General features: G+C 48.0%; 1 protein-coding gene across 1 annotated transcript in view; it reads right to left on the minus strand.

The window, feature by feature from the left end:
- Window positions 1-13,303, minus strand: part of LOC111959280 (receptor activity-modifying protein 1-like) — an 85,507-nt gene that overhangs the window by 18,723 nt on the left and 53,481 nt on the right. The window lies entirely within an intron of this gene.

Below are 13,303 nucleotides of genomic sequence, written 5' to 3' on the forward strand. Positions count from 1 at the left end.
AGAATCTCAGTTCTGCTGCCTACGGATCTCAGTTTCTGCCCTACGGAATCTCAGTTCTGCTGCCCTACGGAATCTCAGGTCTGCTGCCCTACGGAATCTCAGTTCTGCTGCCCTACGGAATCTCAGTTCTGCTGCCTACGGAATCTCATCTGCTGCCCTACGAATCTCAGTCTGCTGCTCTACAGATCTCAGCTGCTGCTCTACAGAATCTCAGTTCTGCTGCCCTACGGACCACACACACACACACACACACACACACACACACACACACACACACTCCTAGCTGTGGAGAACCAGATGGTCGACTTACACACACAGAACAGAGAACGCAAAAAAACAAAACTCATCAACCAACAGCAGGGGGGATCGAAGCTGAGCCTTCAGAACCAGACAGAGAAACTGATCTTGAGCAAGCCTGCGTCCCAAATAGCACCATATCCCCTTTATAGTGCATACTTTTAACCAGGGCCCAACATACTGCACTATACACGGAATATGGTGGCATTTGGGCTGCACATCAAATTTGATTCTCAGCAGAATAGTGATTTTATCTGAAGGCAGGCAGGGAGATGAGAAGACAGACAAGACAAGCCTCTGATATCCCTGGCAATTGCATCCAGCTTTACCTTCTCCCTGAATGGAAATCCAGTGGGAACATTAGGGCCCAAGGTGAACATTCTGGCTATTGATCGGGAGAACAGAGGTATAGCTTCTTGGATTAAGAGACAGAGAATAAGGATGTGTGCCAAATGGCACCCTATTCAGCGCACTACTTTTGACCAGAGCCCATAGGGTGCCATTTGGGATGCTGACATGGGGGAATAAAACTCCCCGGCCAGCCTCCATCTGGAGAGCTGTGTACAAACACAATGCAATTCCTCTGGTTACAGTGTAATTAGCAATCCAATCATAGTGGTTCAAGAACCTCAATTATTTCCACACAACTGAACTCTGAAGATTTGGATCAGATATGATGTAGCAGCTTATTGGCCAGTGAACTCAGACAGGCATGTCTGCATCGTGAATGATTCCCCAACAGGCATGACAGACTGCCACAGCTCTCAACAGTCTGATATATAGAGATACAGACAGTAGATTATAAACTATATAGAACATGAACCTGGAGAGCTGAATGGAGAATGAAAGGGAAAGGAAGGAAAAATAAGTAGGTTAGTTAGTTAGTTAGTTAGTTAGTTAGTTAGTTAGTTAGTTAGTTAGTTAGTTAGTTAGTTAGTTAGTTAGTTAGTTAGTTAGTTAGTTAGCTTGTAGTGCTGAATGGTTAGTGCTTTCTGATGTTGGTTCGGTTTCAGTTCAGTTTGTAATAAATAATAATCACTATTTTCAATTTAGATAAAACACTTTAAAAAAACATTAAATTATGACCTTAAAATGACTGCTAATTACCAAGTACTACAACTACCAATCGGGTAGAGCTACCTCACAAACTGTCTCTATCCCTCTCTCTCGTTGTTGTGTTGTGTACATTCCTCTCTTATTTGTCTGTCAAGGGGCCATCAGGGCAGGCAGTACAGGTGCAATGGGTTATGGGCATTGTAGTTAATTACCACATTTTCTGCGCTGAACTAGGTTGAATATTTTTCTGTTGAAAACTACAACTTCCCATAGTGACCCACAATTCTCGATCTGATTTCTCTCGTGCTTGTTTTGATTTCTCGCTACAGAAATGACGCGCTGAGCTCACCAAAACATTTTTATAAATGGAGGGGGGGGGGTACATTTTTGTTAATCGCTAAGCAGGTCACCTCGCACATCTCAGATGACCATAGAACACATATACTCAGAACCCGAAGACCAAACCTTCATATCAAAGGAGGCTGGTGAAAAGAAGATAAATACACAACTGTTGCTATGTACGGATCCTGTGAATGTAGGGCACTAAACACTTTTCTCTCCTCACCTCTCTACATCATGTCATCCACCCTGGTGTTATGGTCCTGGGGGGGTTCTGTGTGATTCAACAGCTGAGGGAGTTTGTTAGCCCATTGGACATTATAGCGTGCTGAGAGAAAGAGAGAGATGGAGAGAGGAGAGGGGTAGGGGGAGATGAGAGAGGAAGAAGAGGGGGAGAGAAAAGAGGGAGAAATAGGGAGGAAGAGGAGCGAGGGAGAGGAGCGAGGGAGAGGAGCGAGGGAGAGGAGAGAGATGGTTTGCCCCAGTTGCAGAACTAATGTGGGGAACCCAGAGACACACTGAAATCCCAGAGAGAGAGAGATGCACTCTGCCGGGAGAAGATGAGAGGTCTGGTAGCAGAATCTACAGAGCTCAGGCCCGGGGCAGCTGACGTGGCTCCATGTAGTTCACACACGAAGGAACCTTTAGAGCACTGCAACACTAGGCTAGCTAGAAGACTGCAGGGTGTGTGATGTAGTCTACACTGTGGCCAGTGGGTTCTCTCTATAATGATGCTAATGGAGTGGTGTGCAGCCCTCTGCTAGATGTGTGTTTCTGTGATAGTGAACGGGTTTCACAGTCTGTATTGTTGGGACTGAGAAACAGAAAAAGTCATAGAACATAGAAAATAACCTAGAAAAGGTGCCCATCTCTCTGACAACAACAGTTCCTGCTCTCTGTACTGACAACAACAGTTCCTGCTCTCTGTACTGACAACAACAGTTCCTGCTCTCTGTACTCTGACAACAACAGTTCCTGCTCTCTGTACTGACAACAACAGTTCCTGCTCTCTGTACTGACAACAACAGTTCCTGCTCTCTGTACTGACAACAACAGTTCCTGCTCTCTGTACTGTCAACAACAGTGAGGTTCTAAGAGTCTGGGGCTCTATTGTCAAGTCACATTGGTGCAGGTTTGCTAATGTGGGCTAGACAGACTTCCTTGAGTCACCATCAGTGCTAACTAAACTTGCTTGGCAGTCAGTTCTCTGTCTGCAGTGACATGTTGACTGTCCTGAAAACAGTGCTAAAGTGCATATATTATGATGGCTGTTGGGTCACACAACATTTTTTCTGGAGGCAAGCCGAAGTTCAGAGTAGAAGTCTACCCCCTTCGTCGGTGATTGGTCAACAGTAGYGATTCTTCAATAAAGATTTTGTTGTCATTTAACGAGAGACGACCCGTTTTCATGCCAATTTTTTTATTGAAAAATACTGCACCAAACATCTTAGTTAGATGTAAAATTGCGCAACTAGGCACATTCACGCAGATGAGCAGGGACCCTTGAAATCTTTCTTTTGGTGTTTTTCAGAGTCAGTAGAAAAGCCTCCTTAGTGTCCTAAGTTTTCATAACTTAGGACATAACTTCGGCCTACCCTTTAGCAAAAACGTCAAAATGAATTACAGATTTATTGAGTTATTTTGGATTAATTCTGACTATTTTTAGGAAGTTTAAACTGGCTACAGTGTCTCAAAATGGACAAACAGTACAATTTCCTCTGTTTTCTAATTTTTCAAGCGAAGGACTTTTAAGTAAGTTTGCGAATACAACTCATTCGGTTCGGCTGGCGAAGTTGGGCTAGGCGCCAGCTGAACTGAAGCAAGCTGACGCCTTTATGGAGGAGCTGAGCAGTGGGTGGGTGGGTGACCTCATGCAGGGCTGCTGAGGCAGAGGCGCCGGCCCGGGGGCCATGCATACTTTAATGAGTCCTTTCACGGCTGAGAGATCAAGTGGGACTGGAGCCCAACCCAAGCATAACCACCTCACCTCGAAACAGCGCACACAGAGAGCCCAGGCACGGTGCTAACCACTTAAACATTCATCCTAAACTATCCCTGGCTGGTCTGAATAACTGGAGGAATGAACAACTATCAGTATCCAGTCGCCTATCTGAAATCTGTTCAGGTTTTTGTGGCTTAAATCCCTATTGTAGATGTTATGACCCCTCTGAGCAGAGCACAGAGATGAGTGCCTGACCTATGTTAAAAGATCCGTGACAATGTTGTTACATATCTCATGAATTCTGCAGATTATTACATTACTGTATGGACATTCCTTTTTTACTACATCATCAAATGAGGTCAGTAAATGCATGTCAAATTGTTATAACACAATTGTAAATAAAATACATTTCTTACAACAAATTATATATCATCACCAAAGAGGCTGTGACTTTTACCCTGCTCTGCTGTTTGTTCTAGTGGTGTTGGTAACGCTAACATAAAACAACAATAACATGCCATCGCCGTCAAGGTCAACTCTGTCTATCAAAGCAAATATTCCTCACAGTTACTGTAGCAGTGGAAACAATGAATCACTGATGTAGGGGGTTGGACACACACACACAGATAAACGGAATAAAGTTTAATTATGTCTGCATTACTGCACAGAAAGACAGGAAGGATAGAGGATGTGAGCTCACCATACTATAAACAAACTGACTCAATGTAGACTGTAGAGGATTGAAACTGAGAAGCAAATGTCTCCCTGGGTACATCAGAACACACTCCAGGCGGTCCTTGCTGCCCTGAGGAAACAACCTGTGTTTAGTAAATAAAAGCAGTATGGGGGTGAAGTAGGTAAATTGGGTGGGCTATATACAGATGGACTATGTACAGCTGCAGCGATCGGTTAGCTGCTCGGATAGCAGATGTTTAAAGTTGTTGAGGGAGATAAAAGTCTCCAACTTCAGAGATTTTTGCAATTCGTTCCAGTCGCAGGCAGCAGAGAACTGGAAGGAAAGGCGTCCAAATGAGGTTTTGGCTTTAGGGATGATCAGTGAGCATACACCTGTGGAGCGCGTGCTGCGGGTGGGTGTAGCCATCGTGAACCAATGAAGCTGAGATAAAGGCGGCACTTTCAGTTCCTAGCATAGCCTTGTAGATGACTGAGAGCCAGTGGGATCTGAGACGACGAACATGTAGCCGAGGGTCCAGCCAGACGTATGGGCATACAGGTCGCAGTGGTGTGGTAGTATAAGGTGCTTTAGTAACAAAGATGACAATTGACACTGATGATAAACTTCGAATTCCAGTATTTGTGAGTAGAGTAGTTGGAGAGGCTTTAATTTTGGTAGAATGACCGTAGGTCTTGCACACGAAGTCCGAGGAAGTCGGTCAGGGCATCGATAGCATGTCAGTTTTTACTAAGTGGTATTGGCTGGCGTGATGTGAAGGAGGCTTTTTGTTGGCGATAATAGAAGCCGACTTCCTGATTTGATTTTGGAATTGTGAGATGTTTGATAGTGTTAGGGATCTTGGAAGAGAGAGTTTGCAGTCTACTGCGCCAGACACGCAGGCATACTTGAATGTTTACTTATAAGTGATCGTCCACGTATTCTAGGGCGGGGTCAATCCGTCCAGGGTGTGTGATGCTAGTCGGGCTGCTGCGTTAGGGGTTGCAGGCAGCGAACGGTTTGAACAAAGCCATGCATTTGGTTTTTATACGTAGCGTTTAAGAAGGCAGTTGGAGGCCACGGAAGGAGTGATATGTATGGGCATTGAAGCTGCGGTGTTGGAGGTTAACGATATGCACAGTGTCCTCAAGGCAAGTGCTCAGGAAGTATACTCGAATGGTGTCGCCTGCGTAGTTAGGTGGACCTCAGGCGTAATCGCACCAGCAAAGCACATCATTGAGTATTACATAGTAGGAAGAGTCGGCCCGAGAATTGAAACTCCTGTTGGTACCCTCCATAGAGACTCGCCAAGAGGACGCGGTCAACAAACATGCCTCAAGGCAAGATGGTATATGGACACCGTAGATGCGAGGAAATCGATTGTGATTTTACCCTACTCGTTCTGCTAAAGTAGTTGGTCGAACCAGGCAAGGCAGTCATTAGAAAAACCCGAGGCTAACGTGAGTCCTGCCGATAAGAAATCATGGTGATTGACAGAGTTCGAAAGCCTTGGGCGCAGGTCGATGAGACGGCTGCACCAGTTACATGTCTTTTATGATGGTCGTAAAGTGATTTTAAGCTAGTTTCGTGGAGTGCACTCCGTGACCGGTTCCGAAACGGAGCATACGGAAGGTCGTTGTGACTTCGAATTCGTAGTGTATCGAACCGTCCACTGTGGTCGACTTGCAATGTAATGTATGTGTGGCTGTAAATTCGGAGGTAGTATCCTGTGCTGCTCTGTTCTTTGAAATGTCCTCCAAAACCTTAGATATAGGGACACGGGCACGGATAGGATATAGGTCTTGTCAACAGTTTTGGGTCCAGGCGTGTCTACCCTCTTTGGAAGAGGGGGATGACCGCGGTCATCAGTACTTCTTCCAAACATCCAGCTTGGGGATCTCAGATGATACGAAGGAGAGGTTAACAGGCTGGTAATAGGGGGTGCGACAATGCGGCGGACAGTTTTCAGAAAAATAGGGGGTCCAGGATTGTCAAGCCGCAGCTGATTTGTATGGGTCCAGGTTTTCCAGCTCTTTCAGAACATCTGCTATCTGGATTTGGGTAAAGGAGAAGCTGGGGAGGCTTGGGCGAGTAGCAGCGGGGGGGGCGGGGCTGTTGGCCAAGGTTGGAGTCGCCAGGAGGAAGGCATGGCCAGCCATTGAGAAATGCTTGTTGAAGTTTTTCGATTATCACGGATTTATCGGTGGTGACCGTGTTACTAGCCTCAGTGCAGTGGGCAGCTGGGAGGAGGTGCTCTTTGTTCTCCATGGACTTTACAGTATCCAGAACTTTTTGGAGTTAGAAGCTACAGGATGCAAATTTCTGGCTTGAAAAAGCTGGCCTGGCTTTCCTGGACTGACTGCGTGTTATTGGTTCCTGACTTCCCTGAACAGTTGCATATCGCGGGGGCTCTTCGATGCTATTAGCAGTTCGCCACAGGATGTTTTTGTGCTGGTCGAGGCAGTCAGGTCTGGAGTGAACCAAGGGCTATATCTGTTCTTAGTTTCTGCATTTTTTGAACGGAGCATGCTTGTCTTAATATGGTGAGGAAGTAACTTTAAAGAATGACCAGGCATCCTCAACTGACGGGATGAGGTCAATATCCTTCCAGGGTACCCGGGCCAGATCGATTAGAAAGAGGCTGTCGCGCAGAAGTGTTTTAGGGAGCGTTTGACAGTGATGAGGGGTGGTCGTTTGACCCGCGGACCGTAGCGGATACAGGCAATGAGGCAGTGATCGCTGAATCTTGATTGAAGACAGCAGAGGTGTATTTGGAGGGCAAGTTTGGTCAGGATAATGTCTATTAGGGTGCCCATGTTTACGGATTTAGGGTTGTACCTGGTGGGTTCCTTGATGATTTGTGTGAGATTGAGGGCATCTAGCTTAGTTGTAGGACTGCCGGGGTGTTAAGCATATCCCAGTTTAGGTCACCTAACGGAACAACGCTCTGAAGCTAGATGGGGAGCGATCAATTCCACAGATGGTGTGCCAGGGCACAGCTGGGACCTGAGGGGGGTCGGTAGCAGGCGGCAACAGTGAGAGACTTATTTCTGGAGAGATTACATTTTTTTAAATTAGAAGTTCGAAATGTTTGGGCATAGACCTGGAAAGTATGACAGAATTTGCAGGCTATCTCTGCAAGTAAGATTGGCAACTCCTCCCTTTGCAGTTCTATCATTGACGGAAAGTGTTATAGTTTGGGTATGAAGAAATCTCAGAATTTTTGGTGGCCTTCCTAAGCAGGATTCAGACACTGGCAAGACATCAGGGTTGGCCAGAGTGTGCTAAAGCGGTGAGTAAGACCAAACTTAGGGAGGAGGCTTCTGAACGTTGCATTGCATGAGGCAAGGTTTTTTCGATCACAGAAGTCAACAAAACTGAGGGGCCTGGGGAATGCAGGGCCTGGGTTTGCCTCCACATCACCCGAGGGAACAGAGGAAGGTAGTAGGATGAGGTGCGGGCTAAAAGGCTATCAAAACTGGTCGCCTAGAGTCGTTGGGACAAGAATAAAAGGAGCAGATTTATGGCCGTGGTAGAAATAGATTCTGGCATAATGTGCAGACAGGGGTATGTGGGGCACGGTACAGCGGAGGAAGCCCAGGCCACTGGGTGATGATAAGAGAGGTTGTATCTCTGCGACATGCTGGTCTCAATGGGTGAGGTCACCGCATCGTGTGGGAGGTGGGACAAAGGAGGTACAGAGTAGCGGAGAGTGGAACCCTGACGGGGTCCATTGCAAACCAAAACAAGATAACTAGCCTGAAACAACAGTATATCAAGGCTATTGAATATTGAGAGAGACATACAGTAAGGCATAAAGGTGATTGCAGGTACTCTGATTGGGAGAGCTAGCTAAAACAACAGGTGACGATAACACAGCTAGTCAGCTAACACGCAACAGCACGGTTAAAATGGCGACGACTAGGCAGAGAGGGTCGGATTTGACTAACACCCAGAGCCTGAGTTAAAACACAGAGCCGACAGATAAAACACAAATAACAGAAATACCGTGAATTAATGGACAGTCGCGGCAGGCATCAGGCTATGTAGCCAAGTGACATAGTGTCCAGGGGCAAGCCGTAGGATGGAGCAGGTTAGCCGCACTAAGCTAGCACGGGTATAAACGGTATAACGCTTACCCAGGTGTTTTATTCCCCTAACCCAGTGTGTTTATAATCTTACCCGTGTGTTATTCCCCTACCCAGTGTGTTTATTCCCTAGCATGTTATCCTTACCGCGTGTATCTAGAGTGTGTTTATTCGCACCTAGTGTTATTCCTTATCAGTTTACCTAGTCGTGTGTTATTCCCTGACCAGTGTGTTTATTCCCCTACCCGTTTTTATGCGTGTGTTTTATACTACCTTGTTTATCCCTACGAGTGTGTTTATTACTCTACCCAGTGTGTTTATTCCTGACCGCAGGTGTTGTATTCCCCTAGCCCAGTGTGTTTATTCCCTGACCATGGTTACTGCCAGATGTGTTTATTCCCCATACCCTAGTGTGTTATTTCCCCTACCGCTTGTGTGTTTATTCTCCCTGACCCAGTGTGTTTATTCCCTACCAAGAGTCCACTTCCAGTGGTTTATCCATCCTGAGTGCGTATCACCCTAGTGTGTTTTATTCCCCACCGCAGTGTGTTATTATCCCTATCCAGTGGTGTTTGTAGATTCCCCTACCCAGTGTGTTCAGTTCTACCATTGTATTCCCCTACCCAGTGTGTTTATTACCTCCATGCTTATCCCTACCAGTGTGTTTATATAAACCAGACGTGTTACCCTACCAGTGTGTTGTATATAACCTTACCAGTGGGTTTTATTCCTACCCAGTGATGTTTATAACCTTACCAGTGTTGTTTTTTAAAAACCTTACCCAGTGTGTTTATCTGTATTGTCTTTGGATGTTTGTGACAGTATGTCCAAGCTCTAACTTTGTTTGGTGTGTTACAGTATGTCCTTGTGGCTGAACTGGGATTGTTCTGCTGAGGGCAGGTCCATATGAGATCCTCTCTCAGCTGTACGTCTCCTGAGCACTGTATAGTGCAGCCATTCACAATGAATTTGGGAAAACACATCGTTTACTGATAACTCCCCCGATGAGAAGTCCCCACATTGAATCCCTAACATTTCCAGCCCAATGACAGAGAAGAAGATGAGAAGGAGAGACGGGTTGAGAGAGGATGAAGAGACGGGTCGAGGGAGAGAAGGAGAGACGGTAGAGGGAGAGAAGGAAGAGACGGGTGAGGGAGAGAAGGAGAGACGGGTTAGAGGGAGAGAAGGAGAAGACGGGTTAGAGAGAGATGAAGAGACGGGCTTCGAGGAGAGAGGACGAGACGTAGAGGGAGAGATGATAGAGACGGGTCGAGGGATGAGAAGGAGAGCGGGTAGAGGAGAGAAAGAGAGAGAGAGGGAAAGGGTAAGGGGAGAGAGAAAGGGAGACTGGTCAGGGAGAGAAGGAGAGACGGTCGAGGGAGAGGAGAGACTGGTCGATGGGAAGAAGGAGGAGACGGGTCGGGGGAAGGAGAGACGAGAGGGAGAGAGGAGACGGGTAGAGGGAGAGAAGGAGAGACGGGTTGAGAGAGAGATGACGAAACGGGTCGAGGGCAGAACGGAGAACGGCAGAGGAGAGAAGGAGAGACGGGTAGAGGGAGAGAAGGAGAGACTGGTCGAGGGAAGAGAAGGAGAGACCGGCAGAGGGAAGAGGAGAGACTGGTCGAGGGAAGAGAAGGAGAGAGGGTCGAGGGAGAGTAAAGCGAGAGACGGTAGTAGGGAGAGAAGGAGAGACGGGTCGAGGAGAGAAAGGAGAGACGGGTCCGAGGGAGGAAGGAAGAGACTGGGTCGAGGGAGAAAGGAGAGAACTGGTCGAGGGAGAGAAAGAGAGACTGGTCGAAGGGAGAGAAGGAGGACGGGTAGAGAGAGCAGAGGAGAGACGGGTCGAGGGAGAGAAGGAGAGATGGGTCGAGGGAGAGAAGGAGAGATGGGTCGAGGGAGAGAAGGAGAGCGGGTCGAGGGAAGAGAAGGAGAGACTGGTCGAGGGAGAGACAGGGGAGACGGGTAGAGGGCAGAGAAGGGGAGATGGGTCGAGGGGAGGAGAGACGGGTTGAGAGAGAGAAGGAGGACTGGTCGAGGGAGAGAGAGGAGGAGGGAAGGGCAGGGAGAGGACTTGAGGGAGAGAAGGAGCAGATGGGTAGAAGGAGAGGTAGAAGACGGGTTGAGAGAGAGAAGGAGAGACTGGTCGAGGGAGAGAAGGAGAACGGGTAGAGGGAGAAGAAGGAGAGATGGGTCAGAGGGAGAGGACACGAGACGGGTTGTAGAGAGAGAAGCGAGTAGATGGGTAGAAGGAGAGGAGAGACGGGTTGAGAGAGAGAAGGAAGAGACTGGTCGACGGAGAGAAGGAGAGACGGGTTGAGGGAGAGAAGGAGAGAGGGTAGAGGGAGAGGAGAGACGGGTTGAGAAGAGAGAAGGAGAGATGGTAAGGAGAGAGCTTGAGGAAGAGGACTCCGAGGGAGAGAAGAGAGACGGGTTGAGAGAGGAAAGGAGAAGGAGAGAGGCAGTGAGAGAGAGAAGGAGAGACGGTCGAGGGAGAGATAGGAGAGACGGGTCGAGGGAGAGACAGGAGAGACGGGTCGAGGGAGAGAAAGGAGGACGGGTCGAGGGAGAGAAAGGAGAGACGGGTCGAGGGAGGAAGGAAGAGACGCGGTCGAAGGAGAGAGAGAAACGGGTTGAGGGAGAGAAGGAGAGACGGTCCTGAGGGAGAGAAGGGACGAGACTGGGTCGAGGGAGAGAAGGAAGAGACTGTCGGTTGGAAGAGAGGAGAGAGAGGGAGACGGAGAGAGGAGAGACAGGTAAGGGGAGGTAGAGGAGAGACGGGTCGAGGGAGAGAAGGAGAGACTGGTTCGAGGGAGAGAAGGAGAGATGGGTCCGAGGGAGAGAAGGAGAGATGGGTTAAGGGAGAGAGAGGAGAGACTGTTCGAGGGAAGAAGGAGAGACGGGTAGGAGAGGAGATGTCAGAGAGAAGGAGAGACGGGTGAGAAGAGAGAGTGGAAGAGAGAGAAGGAGAGAAGGAGATGGGTCGAGGGAGAGAAGAGAGACGGGCCGAGAGAGAAGGCTAGAGAATTGGTAGAGAGAGAATGAAGAGACGGGTCGAGGGAGAAGGAGAAGAGTGGGTAGAGTGGAGAGAGGAGAGATGAGTAGAGTGAAGAGTAGGAGAGACTGGTCGAGGGAGGAGAGTGAGGGAGGGTAGAGGGAAGAGGCAGAGACTTGATTGAGGGAGAGAAGGAGAGACGGGGTAGATGAGAGAGAAGGGAGACGGGTCGAGGAGAGAAGAGAGACGGGAAGGACGGTCAGAGAGAGAGGAAGACGCGGGTTCGAGGGAGAGAAGGAGAGACGGGTCGAGGGAGAGAAGGAGAGACGGGTCGAGGGAGAAGAAGGAGAGAGCGAAGGGAGATGAGGGGTCGAGGAGGATGGAGGGAATGGAGATGTCGAGGGAGAGAAGGAGAGACGGGTAGAGTGAGAGAAGGAGAGATGGGTAGAGGGAGAGATGGGTAGAAGGAGAGGAGAGACGGGTTGAGGGAGAGAAGGAGAGAAGGAGAGACTGGTCGAGGGAGAGGAGAGATGGGTAGAGAGAGAAGAAGAGAAGTGTCGAGGAAGACAGGGAGAGTAAAATTCATGTTGATGTAGCTAGACAGACTGTCCCTCCCTGTGGCAAGGTGGAGGGGGACAGGGGACTCTTCTGTCCATGACAGGGGAAGGCCCCTGCTCTGACAGCTGGGATGTCAGTGTCACCCTCCACAAGCCTCCGCTTGACACATCCAGACTAACATTACCACCACAGAGGAAAAACAAAACCCCAGCCATTGTGGCAGACAGGCAGCAGGCAGGCAACATCCACCGTGTCWACCCAGCATCCCTGGTTCATGGAGAAAAGAGACTAGACTGATGACCACCGTAGTGGTGTATACTAGCATATGTGGTTCTCGAGTAGTGTATAGCAGCATAGTATGCTTTAGTGGACTGATGACAATAGTTGGGTACTACAGTTCAGTATATGTTTCTAATGGAAGAGTCCCATCATGAGGCAATGAATTGCAGCTGCTGTTGCAGTCACATACTATATGAGGCATTCAGAACAGCAGCCCCAGATCCTCCCTGTTTAATCTCATTAAAACAGGTGGGAATTCATTCAAATCATTCTGTGCTGTGTTTGCTGGGTCATCTCAGGAATAGCTTATCCTTTACGGAGAACAACTGCACGAGTCTCTGCCCTCTGCTCCACTCTCCAAGGATGTGTCCCATATGGCACCCTATTCCATATATAGTGCACTACTTTTGACCAGGACCCATAGGGTTTTGGTTGAAAGTAGTGTACTAAATATGCAATAGAATGCCATTTGGGAGACAGCCCCAGTCTCCAATCAAGATGCTGCTGCTGTAGTTAATAGCCCGCCTTAAGCCAATCAGATCCACCCCAAAACGTTCAACCATCTGAACCGAGAGAAGGAGCCGACCTTCCCTGAACTTGACATTTATGACTAAAATATGGATGTTGCCGTGGTTTAAACTGTCTGCAGAGATGGCTGCTGCTGCGGCTGCTGCTGCTGAGTGAACTCCCGTGATATTGGCTCAATATTGTAGGTTTGATGTGGGACTGGTGACAGCTGGTGCTGTTAAACTCTGAATCATTTTGGTCACCCTCCAAGAGTTTGATAATAATGTGCAAATAGGAAGTAAAAAGAGGGCAAGAGTTAAAAAGGTGAAAACCTATCGCTGGCATTTTGAAATTGCAAGTATTACCAGACCAAAGGTTTGTGCACACACTGATTAAATAAACTTTACATATCCCTATTATCGTTCTATCACTAGAGGAGTGACTGTACTGTTAATGACATGGATGGGGTGCTACATAGAATATCAAAATAATACATAGATGCTACATAGGTGCTACATAGAATATCAGGATACTACATAGATGCTACATAGAATATCAGAATACTACATAGA

Source organism: Salvelinus sp. IW2-2015, linkage group LG36, assembly GCF_002910315.2.
Source record: "Salvelinus sp. IW2-2015 linkage group LG36, ASM291031v2, whole genome shotgun sequence".
Lineage (NCBI taxonomy): Eukaryota > Metazoa > Chordata > Actinopteri > Salmoniformes > Salmonidae > Salvelinus > Salvelinus sp. IW2-2015.